This window comes from Rhamphochromis sp. 'chilingali', assembly GCF_963969265.1.
Source record: "Rhamphochromis sp. 'chilingali' genome assembly, chromosome: 12".
Classification (NCBI taxonomy): Eukaryota; Metazoa; Chordata; class Actinopteri; order Cichliformes; family Cichlidae; genus Rhamphochromis; species Rhamphochromis sp. 'chilingali'.
This window is the reverse complement of record NC_137939.1, coordinates 29562651-29579063: the sequence shown is the minus strand read 5'-3', so window position 1 is coordinate 29579063 and position 16413 is coordinate 29562651. Positions and strand designations below refer to the sequence as shown.

At 41.9% G+C, this 16413-nt stretch overlaps 1 long non-coding RNA gene across 5 annotated transcripts; it reads right to left on the bottom strand.

Moving 5' to 3' along the window:
- Positions 1-4606: 4606 nt before the first annotated feature.
- LOC308407293 lies at positions 4607-7309 on the bottom strand. Of its 5 annotated transcripts, none has more exons than XR_013973654.1 (5): positions 6666-7309; positions 6058-6183; positions 5698-5806; positions 5471-5592; positions 4607-5394 (listed from the first exon to the last, which is right to left on the bottom strand). It is a non-coding gene; the product is annotated as an uncharacterized lncRNA (long non-coding RNA). The 5 variants fall into 5 exon arrangements; XR_013973655.1 differs by having other exon boundaries at positions 4607-5350; XR_013973656.1 differs by having other exon boundaries at positions 5768-5806.
- Between the last annotated feature and the right edge of the window lie 9104 nt (positions 7310-16413).

Below are 16413 nucleotides of genomic sequence, written 5' to 3'. Positions count from 1 at the left end.
GGGGCTCTGTCACCAAGGAGTTGTTTAACTGCCTCAGTGACCTCGCCCCCGGAAATTGGCGGGTCATTCCCCTCATCCCCAGACTCTGCTTCCTCCTTGGAAGACGTGTCAGTGGGATTAAGGAGGTCCTCGAAGTATTCCTTCCACCGCCTGACAATTTTCTCAGTCGACGTCAGCAGCGCTCCGCCAGCACTATACACAGTGCAGGTAGAGCACCGCTTTCCCCTCCTGAGACATCTGACGGTTTGCCAGAATCTCTTCGAGGCAGTCCGAAAGTCTTTTTCCATGGCCTCTCCGAACTCCTCCCACACCCGAGTTTTTGCTTCAGCCACTGCCCGAGCCGCATTCCGCTTGGCCTGTCGATACCTGTCGGCTGCCTCCGGAGTCCCACAGGCTAACCAAGCCCGATAGGACTCCTTCTTCAGCCTGGTGGCTCCCTTCACCTCTGGTGTCCACCATTTGGTTCGGGGATTACCACCACGGCAGGCACCAACCACCTTGCGGCCGCAGCTCAATGCCGCAGCTTCGGTAATGGAGACGCTGAACATGGTCCATTCGGACTCAATGTCCCCAGTCTCCCTCGGAATGCTGTTGAAGCTCTGCCGGAGGTGTGCGTTGAAGATCTCGCGGACTGGGGCCTCTGCTAGACGTTCCCAGCACACCCTCACTACGCGTTTAGGTGCACCAGGTCTGTCCAGCGTCCTCCCCCGCCACCTGATCCAACTCACCACCAGGTGGTGATCAGTTGACAGCTCAGCCCCTCTCTTTACCCGAGTGTCCAGAACATATGGTCGCAGGTCTGCTGATACGACTACAAAATCGATCATCGACCTACGGCCTAGAGCGTCCTGGTGCCACGTGCACTTATGGACACTCTTATGTTCGAACAGGGTGTTCGTTATGGCCAAACTGTGATTAGCACAGAAGTCCAATAACAAAGCACCACTCGGGTTCAGATCAGGGAGGCCGTTCCTCCCAATCACGCCCCTCCAGGTCTCGCTGTCGTTACCCACGTGAGCATTGAAGTCTCCCAGCAGGACAACAGAGTCTCCAGGTGGAGCACCCTCCAGCACCCCCCCCCCCCCCCCCCCCCAGGGACTCTAAGAAGGCTGGGTACTCTGAACTGCCACTCGGCGCATAAGCGCAGATGACAGTCAGGACCCGTTCCCCGACCCTAAGGCGCAGGGAACAAACCCTCTCGTCCACCGGGAAAAACCCCAACGTACCGGCAGCAAGCCGAGGGGATATTAGAATACCCACCCCAGCCCGCTGCCTCTCACCAGGGGCAACTCCAGACTGAGACAGAGTCCAGCCCCTCTCCAGGAGACTGGTTCCAGAGCCCAAGCCATGCGTAGAGGTGAGCCCAACTATATCTAGCCGGTACCTCTCAACCTCACGCACTAACTCAGGCTCCTTCCCCACCAGAGAGGTGACATTCCATGTCCCTATTGCCAGTCTTGGCAGCCGGGGGTCAGTCCGCCAGGGCCTCCACTCCTGGCCGCCACCCGGCACACAATGCACCCGACCCCTATGGCGCCTCCTGCGGGTGGTGGGCCTGCGGGAGGATGGGCCCATGTCTCCTCTTCGGGCTGTGCCCGGCCGGGCCCCATGGACTAAGGCCCGGCCACCAGACGCTCGCCCTCGGGCACCCTCCCCGGGCCTGGCTCCAGGGCGGGGCCCCGGTAACCCTATCCCGGGCAGGGTAAACTGTTCCCTCGGTGTCCTTTTCATAAGGGTCTTATGAGTGTTTTCTTTTATGATCTTTTAATGCTTACACTACACTGTACATGTCTACATTAGAGACTGTTGTGATATTTTGATACCATGGTAGCATTTACAGGATATTGTTTTGTAGTGATATTATACAGAAAAGAGTTACTCAATAAGGCCCATTTACTAGTTGTTTTTCTCTTTCTCTCTGACCCAAGAATTGATGTGTAAGAATCACTGGCTGGTACCCCAAGGTCGAAAATACCACAGAGACGAGACCACTTCCTTACTCCCATCCTCCCTTCTTTATCTCTTAGAAAAAGGCTCGTTAAAGGCCAGGTGGTTTGTTTCAGAATTCACTAATGAAAGAACTCTGTATTCTATGTCTAGGAGTGTATTTTGCTGGGATGATCATAAATTGTAACTGAAGAGATAAACTACACAAAGGATACTTCTTTGCTCAGAAGGCAGGAAGACGTTTCCTTATTTGGTCTGTACCGGAACCTGCTGACACACGAACCTTGTATTTCCTCTATATAAGCTGTTATGTACTAAATAAACCTTTGAGTCGATTTGGGAAGGCAACCTGAAGCAGTCTGTGTTTCCTTGTTCTCCCAAGCTGCTCCCGACGTCGTAACTAACCCAGCTGAGCGGCATACCTGAGTGTTACTTTGAATAATTAGGAATCTTATAAGGAAAGGACAAAACTCTGCTTATCGCTCACGCCTTGGAGGGAACCGGGGACGGAAATTTCCTTCAGAGACATTTCTGTTTCCTGTTTCTGTTGACTCAGAGTTGTGAAATGTTCTTTTATTTGATACACAATATGAAGTTCATAATTTTCTTACAAATAAAACTCTAATGACAAACATGAACAGCTGTGCTTATCTCTGAGACATGAGTTTTTGAATGTGTTTAGACAGTGTGCATCTGTATGCTGAAACTGTAATGGTGAACCTGAGGTGATGGTCAACAGAAGGCAAATATATATCAATATAAAAAAATATTGAAGTAATGTCTTTACCCTCTGCAGCGTGTGGACGCTGTGCACACAATCACCTTATTCACTGTAGTAAACATGCACCGCTAGCTCACGTGACTGACTGTCTCCATGGTTACATCGTATATTATTAGCTGTGTAAACAGCTTCCAAAGATACCGCCATAGCTCTCTGCAGCTGTAACACTTTCACACTTTGCAAATCATTTCATGGTTTTGATAGTTATGAAGACAGAATATGTTTTTAAGGTCATGCTAGGCGGTTGCTATGGTGGTTGCTGTGGACTTGGGTGGACCGCGTCCGATTCCTGTTATTAGCTGTCCGCCGTAGGAAGGCTGCGTTCCATTTACAAGTAGTGACAGTCTGCCGCAACTCGAACTCAAACCCCGCTTTGTTCTTTAATTATAGGCCTTTTATAGCCGTTCATGACACACACATAAAGCATTTTGCCTCACCATGAGAATGCAAGTTTACCTAACCTAACCTTAAAGTATCTGATATAGGATAGAAAAACGAAGCAACCAGAGATTTAATGATGAAGACTCTGGGTTCTGTAGTTCACGTTTTACAGTCCTGAATGACTCTTTGCATATGATTTATTGAAGAGGACTTTAGAATGCACTTTACATTTAGACTGTTGCTGTTTCATTTTTTACATTGTTGCGGTGTTATGTCATGAATAAGGTTTACCTGCTGGGGGTTTGATGGATCAGCTGGACAATTCAGTCAAAGACAGACTTCATTCATCATATGCAAGAATCCTAGTTGGATTTTTGTTGTCACTCATATTTTTGAACCAAATATTGAAAACAATTCTGACAGACTGGATACCTGGTCAGGGTGTACATTACCTTGTACTCAAGTATCCCAGGACAGAGCCCTGCCCCACCATGAGCCTGGGTGGATACGTGGTTATTAATATAAAAGGACCAATACTGAATATGAATATTTCATGAAAATTGAATTATAATACAAATTAGTAATAAGGGTTTCTCTGCGCCCTTATCTACTCCATACTCAGCTGCGGGCAGAGAGGGTGACAGGCGAGGATGGCACTGAAGAGAAGATGCTCGGTTTCTGGAGTCTCCTGGTCCTGTCAGTATTAGTAGGATGCATCTGCTGTGTCTTCTCGTGGATGCTCACCTACCTTGACTCGTTCCAGCCTGGTATGGATTTCCCAACACTGTGGACAGTGGCCCACGTCAGAGACGTTTAATATTGATTACATATGTCTGAATTGCTAACCCTAGCTCAACAGACCACAATGCCCTGGACTGTCAGTATAGTTACATGCTGTGAACATAAGTACCTTTGATCACAGTTTGTGTTGTAAAAGAGAAGGAATATTGAAAAAAAGATCAACATTGTGATATTATTTCTTCCAAACTGACCAGAAACATGCTTGTCAGACTCTCACAGCAAAGGATCAGACTCACTGTGCATGACGGCTCAGGCCAATGATGTCTGTTAAGATTGTCAGTTGTTTACTGCTTCTGTACAGTTAGGGTCACGTCTCTATTTCAGAATAATTAATATGCGGAAAACACTAAAAGTTGATTGTCTTCCAATATTCTAGCATAATTAAAAAACTTTGACTTTGTAAGTACATATTATTAGTCCTAATGCCAGTATGAGTCTTCATAACTCCTGCTTTGAAATACTGAACTTTGAAATTTACCTGATGAAAGATAGTTTACAGTGGCACTCTGTCAGGATCATTCTGACTATAAGATCACTGTATTAATCTGAATCCTTCTGAAATGTGCTGTGAATGAATGCTGATGCAACTCACTGTGGGAAAGCTGCTAATAAAATGAATCTGTGACACATGCAACACGTTCACAGAGGAAGAGGACTCAAAGGGAGGACACGCAGAGGCTGTGTTGAAGTCAGAAATCCAAATCTTTATTAAAAAAAACAGGCGGCGGTTACAAACAGGAAGACAAGCAGTCCATCAAACAGTCTACAGGGTCAAACATTCAGAGAATTTAAACAGCAGTAAAAAATAACTGGACACTGAAAAACTTAAAGCAATGTGTGACGCAATAGAAGGAAGCAGTGTGTTACTGTGTTGTGTTGTTTGTTACGTTGTGATGTGTCATATCGTGTCGTGTTGTGTTATATGTAGTGCCGACGTAGGACAGTTTTTCCAATTTCATTGTACTACTGTACTATGTATGACTGTGCAATGACAATAAAGAGTTATCTTATCTTATCTTATATTCACTGAATTATCATCAATTACAAAAGAGAAAAATGACGATTTCTAAGGATTATTTTCTTAAATGCAGTTAGAGTGTGGCTGGTAAAGATGGAAACATACAGAATGTAAACTGTGTGAGTTTGGTGAACTTTGTTAGTAACAAATGAGGTAAAAAAAAACAACCCCAAAACATACAAAACACAGAAAGAGGCTCTCAGTATTCATTAATAATTAGAAAGAAAAATTCTGGTCGTGGATTTTTACAGTCTTAGTTCCGCTCGCTGTCATCATTATAATCATCATGATAAATGGCGAGGTCCTGAGGTGGGTGGGGCTGTCTCTGTGATGTCACCATGAAGGAACAGCATCTGGCACGTGTTGGTGAAACATCCCAGTACACTGGTGTAGTTTCCTCTCCAGCTGTTTGACATGTGACACTTGAATAGTGTTAGGTCAGGTGACCACATGGTTTCTAAAGTAACTGACAGGAAGTAACCAGGCCGTCAGAAATGGATGGCATGTGTGTAGAGTTACTGGAGTTGGGTAACTCTACTTACCAAAAGCAGAAGCACACAGATGAAGGATCAGATGCTGAATGTTGCAGGAACATGCTCATGTGTGGTGGTCATTCAGTGCTGCTCCGGCAGGTTAGACAGTCCAAGACTGATATGCTGCCCATCTGAGAGTTTGAAAACACACATGGAAAGATTTATTTTGTGTTACAGTCAAAGTTGGATGTTCATTTTTGTCCTTTAAAAATGTTTGTGTATTTGAAAGCACTAACATTTAAGGATGACTTGGATTGTCTCCTTTAAAGGGGAGACAAGTGTATCCACTGATCTACGTCACTTTACCTGGATGATGACTCTTCTCCCCCTCACTCAGAAACACTCCTAATATAACCAAGCAAATAAATAATATTGAAGATTTACTTACATCATTACAAAAACATCAAAAACATCTCCCTTTGATTCTATTTCTCCATTCCTGCTGAACATCAGGCAACAAATATCTCAATAAATCACAGTAAAATGTAAAGCACATGTTTTCTCTGCTTTGTCTAACCTCTGCAGAGCCTCTGTCAAGAAAAACATAACTGTAAGCATAAAACAAATATACATTCATAACACGTCACTGGACAAACCTCGGTCAGTTGATTTCCTCTGTGCAGTGCAGATGAGCATCAGTCAGCAAGTGACTCTGCTGGTTCTTCTGAGGAAACACCACCGTCTCTCCACACCGTCACCATCTGTGAGCACAAACTGCTGCTCTGCCAGCATGTAGGAATCACATATCACACACACAGGGGTGAAGAAACATCAGAGCTCAACTTTGGATACTTTAGATCTAAACAGATCAAAGTAGCTCTTAGTTTCAACAATCAGTGAGCAGACAAACAATGATACCAAACTGATTCCGTATGAATACAATATGGTATTTTCAATACAGGTGTCAAATTAATTTATTAAAACTAATACAGATATATGTATATTTTTTTTGATAAATTAGTTTGCTAAATTATAAGAATATATATTTTTTTTCATTTAACAATTGCAACTAAAAGAAATTAAATATTGAACAAAAATATATTGTCACATTCTTTGCATGCTCAGCATGCTGAAAGACTTGAAGTTGCTACAGATTTTAAGAAGTGATAATTATAGGGAAGAAACTTCTCTTTTTCATCCGTTTAATCAAACATTTGATGCCTCAGCTGTCTCAGTCCTATAGCGTTCTGCAACTACAACTAACCTGAGGCTTGGATTTGGCTGCAGGTGCCCCTGTACATCCTTCTCAGCAGCACACATGTGGGTACCATTTAATCCCACTTCTTCCTGAGCTTTGCTTCATCACAAGACCAAAGGTGGCATCCCGTGTCACAGTCTTATCATCATCCAGAAGAAACATTTGAAGAAACATTTACGCGCCTCCTGGTTTTGTTTTCTGATCCTGCGAAAAGACTGAGGACAACAAAGCCCAGAGAACACGAGATACACAACATCCAACATTCAGACTCAACAGCCTCCATAAATGAAGAGCACCAGGTTGGTTCAGTTATAGTAGATATAAGCATACTTCACATTACTGGGTATGAATAATAATGAGGAGGCAAACTTTGACGATGCAGAGCATGATGTCCCATCATCAGACTGTAAACAAACATCCACCAGGCTTCTTTGTTGCCAAAATTGATGATTCTCCTATCAGGGATCAGTAGCGTGTATTAACCTGTGGTACAAGCAGCAGTCACTGAAATATTACTGTTTCAGATAAGAAATCTAGGACATAAAAGCCAGAGTGGGAGGGATCTCTGCAAACTGACTTAGGTCTGCAAGTGTGAAGCTCAACAAAAATCTGACTCTCCAGTCACAGACAAACAAAAACTCCAGCTGGGAGATAGAAAATGCTGTCTGGAGGAGCCCCCTGGTCTGTCATCCTGCCCCCCCCCCCCCCCCCCCCCCCCCCCCCAGTAAGGGGGACTCCCCACAACTATGTATGCATACATGTTTTCAGTTCATTCCAGACTTCCTGATGCATTTTAATCAGTTATCACTGCCTTGTTATTACATTCCTGCTTATTACACAGAAAGTGTCAGAGGTGCTCTGGCCCTTTATTGTCATTTTACATGTACAACGAAATTATGAGTGCTCCATAGCAACTGTGGGGGTATAAGATATAAATAGTAAAACAGCAGGAATAAATAACAAACAGGAGAAATATATACAATCAAGCAAAATATATGAAAGTTACTGAGACCATGGGTCAGATTGGTGAGGTGAGTGGGCAGGGGTGGAGCGTAAGAGGATAGGGTTTGTTAACAGCCTGAATGGCCCAGGCGAACAAGCTGTTTGTGAGGTAAAGACCCTACATTAATAGAGAGAAAACACTGAAAACCCCAACATGATATGACTCCCTATGAGAATGTGCTTTGGCAACAATGGGAAAGAAAAACTTCAATTTATCAGGAAGAACCCTCGTGAAGAACCAGGCTCAGGGAGGAGGAGCCATCTTTCGCTCTACATTATTATATTCCTTTCTTCTGGTATTATTATTATTAATAATATTGTTGTTGTTGATTTTGTTGCTGTTGTTTTTGTTTTTGCACTCATTACAAAACTTAAATAACCACGTGAGGTTATATGCATATTCACTTCTGTAAACACTAGCTAGTCATTTTATTGGAGGGGTCATTCACAAACAAAAAGAACAGAAACATCCTTGCTTATGATGTTTCTGTTCCATTATGATCTCTCTGTTTGTAGAAAAGTTCAGTTCTCTGTAATGTAATGTTTTTGGTAAATTATTCCTGTCTGTGTGTGTGTGTGTGTGTGTGTAGTCAATCCATATGCTGGCCATTATTTTAACTGCGCTACGGCAGATTCTCTGTACTGTCATAGAGCTAAATTGTGCCTAGTTTTGCCTGTAGGTGTTCTTTTTTTGTTTGTTTTTGTTTTAGTTTACAGCTAAAAAAAAGAAAATACCTTAGTGGTTAATAACCAAAGTAATATGCTTACTTTCTTGCTGAAAGTAAGATGTGAAGATGGCTATCAGCCTAAAATCTGTGTGTTATACAGGCCTCTTCATTGTTATTATTATTTATATAGCACCAAATCACAACAACAGTAGCCTCAAGGTGCTTTACAGGGAGTGCAGAATTATTAGGCAAATGAGTATTTTGTCCACATCATCCTCTTCATGCATGTTGTCTTACTCCAAGCTGTATAGGCTCGAAAGCCTACTACCAATTAAGCATATTAGGTGATGTGCATCTCTGTAATGAGAAGGGGTGTGGTCTAATGACATCAACACCCTATATCAGGTGTGCATAATTATTAGGCAACTTCCTTTCCTTTGGCAAAATGGGTCAAGAGAAGGCCTTGACAGGCTCAGAAAAGTCAAAAATAGTGAGATATCTTCCAGAGGGATGCAGCAGTCTCAAAATTGCAAAGCTTCTGAAGCGTGATCATCGAACAATCAAGCGTTTCATTCAAAATAGTCAACAGGGTCGCAAGAAGCGTGTGGAAAAACCAAGGCGCAAAATAACTGCCCATGAACTGAGAAAAGTCAAGCGTGCAGCTGCCAAGATGCCACTTGCCACCAGTTTGGCCATATTTCAGAGCTGCAACATCACTGGAGTGCCCAAAAGCACAAGGTGTGCAATACTCAGAGACATGGCCAAGGTAAGAAAGGCTGAAAGACGACCACCACTGAACAAGACACACAAGCTGAAACGTCAAGACTGGGCCAAGAAATATCACAAGACTGGTTTTTCTAAGGTTTTATGGACTGATGAAATGAGAGTGAGTCTTGATGGGCCAGATGGATGGGCCCGTGGCTGGATTGGTAAAGGCCAGAGAGCTCCAGTCCGACTCAGACGCCAGCAAGGTGGAGGTGGAGTACTGATTTTCATGATTTTCATGCAGGACAATGCTCCATCACACGCGTCCAAGTACTCCACAGCGTGGCTGGCAAGAAAGGGTACAAAAGAAGAAAAACTAATAACACGGCCACCTTGTTCACCTGATCTGAACCCCATTGAGAACCTGTGGTCCATCATCAAATGTGAGATTTACAAGGAGGGAAAACAGTACACCTCTCTGAACAGTGTCTGGGAGGCTGTGGTTGCTGCTGCACGCAATGTTGATGGTGAACAGATCAAAACACTGACAGAATCCATGGATGGCAGGCTTTTGAGTGTCCTTGCAAAGAAAGGTGGCTATATTGGTCGCTGATTTGTTTTTGTTTTGTTTTTGAATGTCAGAAATGTATATTTGTGAATGTGGAGATGTTATATTGGTTTCACTGGTAAAAATAAATAATTGAAATGGGTATATATTTGTTTTTTGTTAAGTTGCCTAATAATTATGCACAGTAATAGTTACCTGCACACACAGATATCCCCTTAAATAGCTAAAACTAAAAACAAACTAAAAACTACTTCCAAAAACATTCAGCTTTGATATTAATGAGTTTTTTGGGTTCATTGAGAACATGGTTGTTGTTCAATAATAAAATTATTCCTCAAAAATACAACTTGCCTAATAATTCTGCACTCCCTGTATATCATAAGGTAAAGACCCTACAATAATAATTCACTAAATTCTACAGTACATTTTTAAGGTAAGCTTTAAAAAAGAAGTATCCATCCAAATAGTCAGCCATCTTTATGAATCTGAAAAAGTTGATTCTGTTTTTCTGGACAGAGAGTTATCAGTGAGAGAAATGTTTTGTCACTTATCCAAGAGATGTCCTTAGTTTGAGTTTGAGCTGCCTAACAATGAGTTGAGGATTAAATCTCAGGATGTACCACAATTCACTGATCACATCAATTTGGTGGACAAAGACATCAAATTCACCAGGCAGGATATGAAATGATATGTTAGCTTTAGACTCTGAGATTTCCATCAGTAATGGGGGACATTTAAAAGTTGATGTGTACCATAAACCAACACATACGGATCAGTATTTAAGGTTCGACTCTCATCATCCACTACAGCACGAACTGGGTGTCATCAGGACACTACAACACCAAGAGAACACCATCCCCACAGATACAGCGGTCAGGGATGCAGAGGGACATCATATCAAGAAGGCCCTGAGTAAATGTGGTTATCCAAGCTGGACATTTGTCAAAGTTGGGAAGGCACCTAAAGAAAGCTCCAGGTGACCAGGGAGAGAAGAAGCACAACTGTTGCCTAAGCGGAAACCCTTAGTAATCCCTTATGTGCCAGGAGTATCAGAACAGCTGAGAAGCATTTTCTCTAAACACTGCTTCTCTGTGAATTTCTAACACCAAAGCATGCTGCGCCAAAAATTGGTCCACCCCAAGAATTAGCTCTGCCCAGCACAAACAGAATAATATAGTGTACACTGTTAAGTGCCAGGATAATTGCTATGATTTACACATCATGGCAATTATGGCAATTAATTATTTGGCTAAGCGCATGGCAAAACACAGAAGAGCTAACTCGTCAGGCCAGGACTCTGCAGTCTATTCACAATTACAGGCCAGTGGACACTCTTTCAATGATAAGGATGTACACATTCTGGACAGGAAGGAATGCTGGTTTGAGCGGGAAACCTGCAGTCAGCGGAGACTGAAGAAGTCACTTGGATAAGTGACAAAACATTTCTCCCTCTGAAAACACGTCCAGATGAACAGAATCAACCTTTTGGGATTTGCTTAGCTGGATGATTGAGCATGCATCATGACTTCCTTAATGAGTATTGAATATTGAGTAAATGAAGTCAAACAGCTCAAATGAATTTATACTGCTGACTTTTAGAACCCTATGTTCAGTATAGTTACTGTACTCTGAATTTTTTAAGGCTGCAATAAACTGTCAGAATACATATATAATAAAAGGGATATGTCAAAATTTAATTATATAATCCAGTATTTCAGCTTTATAAAGTATCTGTTCCCTGAAAACATTTACAACTGTGACAGTCAACTTTTTTATCACTGTGATCTTACTTGGACGTTATATTTGTTGTATAAATGCATATTTAATGGTATACCTGTGAATTATATATGAATTATATATAAATTTTAATGATTTGTAATGTAATTGATTTGTTTTGTTTTGTTAAAAAAAATCAAATGAATAATTAAAGAAACAGAAACACATTAACTAGTGTTCTGCAACAACCATCTGAATGAACAAACCAAAAAAAAATACCTGGCCAATCCCGCGCTGGTCATTGCGACATGGAACGTCACCTCATCGGTGTGGAAGGTGCCTGAGGTAATACGTGAGCTTGGGATATGCCGGATAGATATGATGGAGCTCACCACAATGCAGCGCTTGAGCTTTGGAATCAGTCTCCTCAAGAGGAGCTGGACTTTGTTCCAATGTAGAGTTGCACTTGGTGAGAGGCAGCAGGCACGAGTGGATATTCAATTCAATTCAATTCAATTCAATTCAATTCAATTCAATTGATTTTTATTTATACAGCACTAAATTACAACAGTCGCTTCAAGGTGCTTTATATTGTAAGGTAGACCCTACAATAATAATAATAATATATAGAGAGAAAAACCCAACAGTCATATGACCCCCTATGAGCAAGACCTATGGGGACAGTGGAAAGGAAAAACTCTCTGAGAGTTTTTCAGAGTTTTTCAGAGTTTTTCAGAGACCAGCCATTTGGCTTTTCTACCTATAAAACCCGGAGAGTTGCCAAATGGCTGGTAGGCTTTTAGCTAAGCTTTAGCTTCAGCCAAGTGGAAGCTAAATTGGCTAGTCATTCATATGTATATTAGGTCGTTACCTGGGAATTCTGGAGGGAGGGGAGTGGGGGTGTGTGATTGAGGGCGTGGGGGAGCTGCTAAAAGCTGTGCACTTCCTTTTGTGTTTCATCTTGATGCATTCTCAATCATCCAGGGAAATAAATCTCCAAAAGTCACCAACTTGGAGTGTTTCAGTTTGCCATCTTAGGGAGAAATCAACACACATGGGTGTATGTCCTTTGTTGCTGCGATTTATTGATAAAAACAGTACAAAAAACCAACCATTTGTACACATATTTACAAATAATAATAAAAAGTGAGTGAGTACATTTCAACATTTTCAGCAATCACTCACAATCCTGGCACTGCCATGGTATCTGTAGTCTGCATTTACCACATGTGTATCTGTTGCAGTGAACACATCGCACAGTGGCATGATTGTTCTTGCATTTGTGTGTTTGTGTCCCAAACTTGTCAGGTTTACTTGCAATATACTGCAGGAAACAGCACTGAGTCTTTGATGGGAAAAGCTGTTCATCAACGGTAATATGTAGACCAGGGTTGTAGCACGTGATGCAGTTGGTGACAAATGATCCCCACACACTGGAAATTGCAGCGAACTTTGCTCGATCACTGCGGGTGGACTTTTCATCAAAGCGTAGGTGTTGCATGATGTCTTGGAAGCGGTTTCGTGCCATAGTTCCAATTATCTGTGGGTTTCCCAGGTTTGCTGACCAGCAGTCATTTAGAGATGGAACCCTGGTAACCCCCCGCAAGATGCATGGCCAGACTAGACTGTCAAAAGATACATGCGAAAAATAAAAAGTAATATTAACTGGCACCATAGAAAAATCGTGAACTGGTTCTTGTAGAAAACCGGTACCCAGCATCCAATTTTTTGAATTTGCTAGTCTGCTTGTTTATCCATCCGATTTCAGGTTGTGTGCCAGAGGAGGGAAATGGCATTGCAGTATATAGTGTGGATATGGACATAACTTTTATTTTTATTGCACAACACCGCGATGGTAAAGTGGAGGAATTAATTTTTCTTGGTGTAATTAACATACTGCATTACTTTTAGGGAAACGCATTCAGTGTAATGTGTGTAATAATTACTTTTTCTGAGTAGAGATCCGAACACTGATCACAACAAACATGCAACAACATTGTATCAATGTAATGTCTTTCGTATGCAGCTTAGCAATGGTGGTCATTGTCAAAGTGAATCAATGAGGAATCGAATCAGTAAGTGATATCAATAATAGAATCATAATTACTAAATTCTTATCCATTCCCATTCCTTGTTCACAGTACTCAAATGGACTCCACAGTCACCAGATCTCAATCCAGTAGAGCACCTTAGATGGGAAATGTGCATCATGGATATTTGCTGACAAATCTACTGCAACAGAGTAATGCTATCATGTCAAAGTCTAAGGAATCTTTCCATCATCTTGCTGAAAATTAAGGCAGTTCTGAAGGCACAAAGCCCGTAAATATGTGTACAAATGGTTGGTTTTTTGTTCTGTTTTTATCAATAAATCTCAGCAACAAAGGACATACACCCATGTGTGTTGATTTCTCCCTAAGATGGCAAACTGAAACACTCCAAGTTGGTGACTTTTGGAGATTTATTTCCCTGGATGATTGAGAATGCATCAAGATGAAACACAAAAGGAAGTGCACAGCTTTTAGCAGCTCCCCCACGCCCTCAATCACACACCCCCACTCCCCTCCCTCCAGAATTCCCAGGTAACGACCTAATATACATATGAATGACTAGCCAATTTAGCTTCCACTTGGCTGAAGCTAAAGCTTAGCTAAAAGCCTACCAGCCATTTGGCTGCTCTCGGGTTTTATAGGTAGAAAGGTAGAAGCCTGGCTTTGCAGGTGTTAACAGGAAGAAACCTCTGGCAGATTCAGGCTAAGGGAGGGGCGGGGCCATCTGCTGATTATTTAACACCTTGTATGTGAAGAGCAGGATTCTGAATTCTGGATTTAACAGGGAGCCAATGAAGGGAAGCCAATATAGGAGAAATCTGCTCTCTCTTTCTAGTCCCTGTCAGTACTCTTGCTGCACCATTTTGTATTAACTGAAGGCTTTTCAGGGAGTTTTCAGGACATCCTGATAATAATGAATTATACTCGTCCAACCTAGAAGTAATAAATATATGAACTAGTTGTTCAGCGTCACTCTGAGACAGGATATTAGTAGTAGTCCTAATTATTTAATATGTGCATTGAAGGACATGTCTTGGTCAAAAATGACTCCAAGGTTCCTCACAGTGTTACTGGAGGCCAAAGTAATGCCATCCAGAGTAAGAATCTGGTTAGATACCATATTTCTAGGCTTTTCAGGGCCGAGTACAATAACCTCAGTTTTATCTGAATTAAGAAGCAGAAAGTTAGCGGCCATCCAGGTCTTTATGTCTTTAAGACATTCCTGCAGTTTAACTAATTGGTGTGTGTTATCTGGCTTCATGGACAGATGGAGTTGGGTGCCATCTGCATAGCAGTGAAAATGTATGCTATGTCTTCTAATGATACTGCCTAAGGGAAGCATGTCAATCAATCAATCAATCAATCAATCAATCAATCAAGGCTTTATTCGTAACGTGCAGGTTGCCCTGCAGTGAAATAGGACCCCCCCATTTTGAGAAACTCACGCCTCTTCCCATCGTTTCAATTCCAGCGGGCATCCTTGTGGGGGTTTGAACAGCCGGTTCCGCTTTCTTAATTCTTTGATAAGCCAGGGCCAAGCCAGCTCCAATCAGCAAGAACCCTGTTACCATGGTTCCGAATAGGTAGATATCTTCAGCACTCAGGCTCACCCAAGCCCAAACTCCTCTTTGAGAAAGGGGTGTAAATTGCATTTAGGCACCAGTTGATCAAATCCATAATTCCTCTTTTAGGTTTTAGAGAACAGACTGTGAGAGAGTGTTCCAGGGAAAAGTAATATAAAAAACACGAGACTAGACAAGGACATAAGAGGCTAAGCAGGGAAGCTAAGGGAGAGGAGGAGAGGAGAAAAGTGCGACCACCTTCGTCAAGAGCAAGAGCAGAAAAAAAAGTACAATGTAAACAGAATTGGTCCTAGCACTGAACCCTGTGGAACTCCATAATTAACCTCAGCGTGTGAAGAGGACTCTCCATTTACATGTATCATATCTATCTGTTAGATAGATATGATACAAACCACTGCAGCACAGTACCTGTAATACCTACAGCGTGCTCTAATCGCTCTAATAAGATATTATGGTCGACAGTATTAAACGCTGCAATTGAGGTCTAGCAGGACAAGCACAGAGATGAGTCCACTGTCAGAGGCCATAAGAAGATCATTTGTAACCTTCACTAAAGCTGTTTCTGTGCTGTGATGAGCTCTGAAACCTGACTGAAACTTTCAATTAAGCCATTCCTCTGCAGATGATCTGTTAGCTGCTTGACAACTACTCTTTCAAGGTTTTTTTTAAATGAAAGGAAGGTTGGAGATTGGCCTATAATTAGCCAAGACAGTTGGGTCTAGAGATGGCTTTTTAGGTAAAGGTTTAACTACAGCCAGCTTGAAGGCCTGTGGTACATAGCTGATTATTAGAGATAGGTTGATCATATATAAGATTGAAGCATTAATTAATGGCAGAACTACTTTGAGCAGATTTGTAGGAATGGGGAAGATTCTAAATGAATATCAATGGTACTGAAAGTAGCTGTAGATAATGTGACATCTGTGGGATGATTATTGGTAATTTTTTCTTTAATGATTAAAATTTTATTTTTGAAGAAGTTCATGAAGTCATTACTAGTTAACGTTAAAGGGATGGTTGGCTCAACAGAGCTCTGACTTTTTGTCAGCCTGGCTACAGTGCTGAAGAGAAACCTAGGGTTGTTCTTATTTTCTTTAATCAGTGATGAATAGTAAGATGTTCTAGCTTTATAGAGGGCTTTCTTATAAAGCAAAAAACTATTTCTCCAGGCTAAATGATGATCTTCTAAATTTGTGACACGCCATTTCCTCTCCAGCTCTGCTTTAGGCTACATGTTTGAGAATTATACCACGGAGTCAAGTAATTCTGATGAGGTTCTACTTTTCACCGAAGCTACAGTATCGTATAGTATCGTACGTAGTGAGGAGGTGAAATTATTAACAAGATAATCGACCTCTGTTGGAGTAGCGTTCAGATAGCTGCTCTGCTCTGTGTTGGTACAGGGCATTGAAGATGATAACAGTGGGTGGATTATATTCTTAAACTTAGTTACAGCACTTT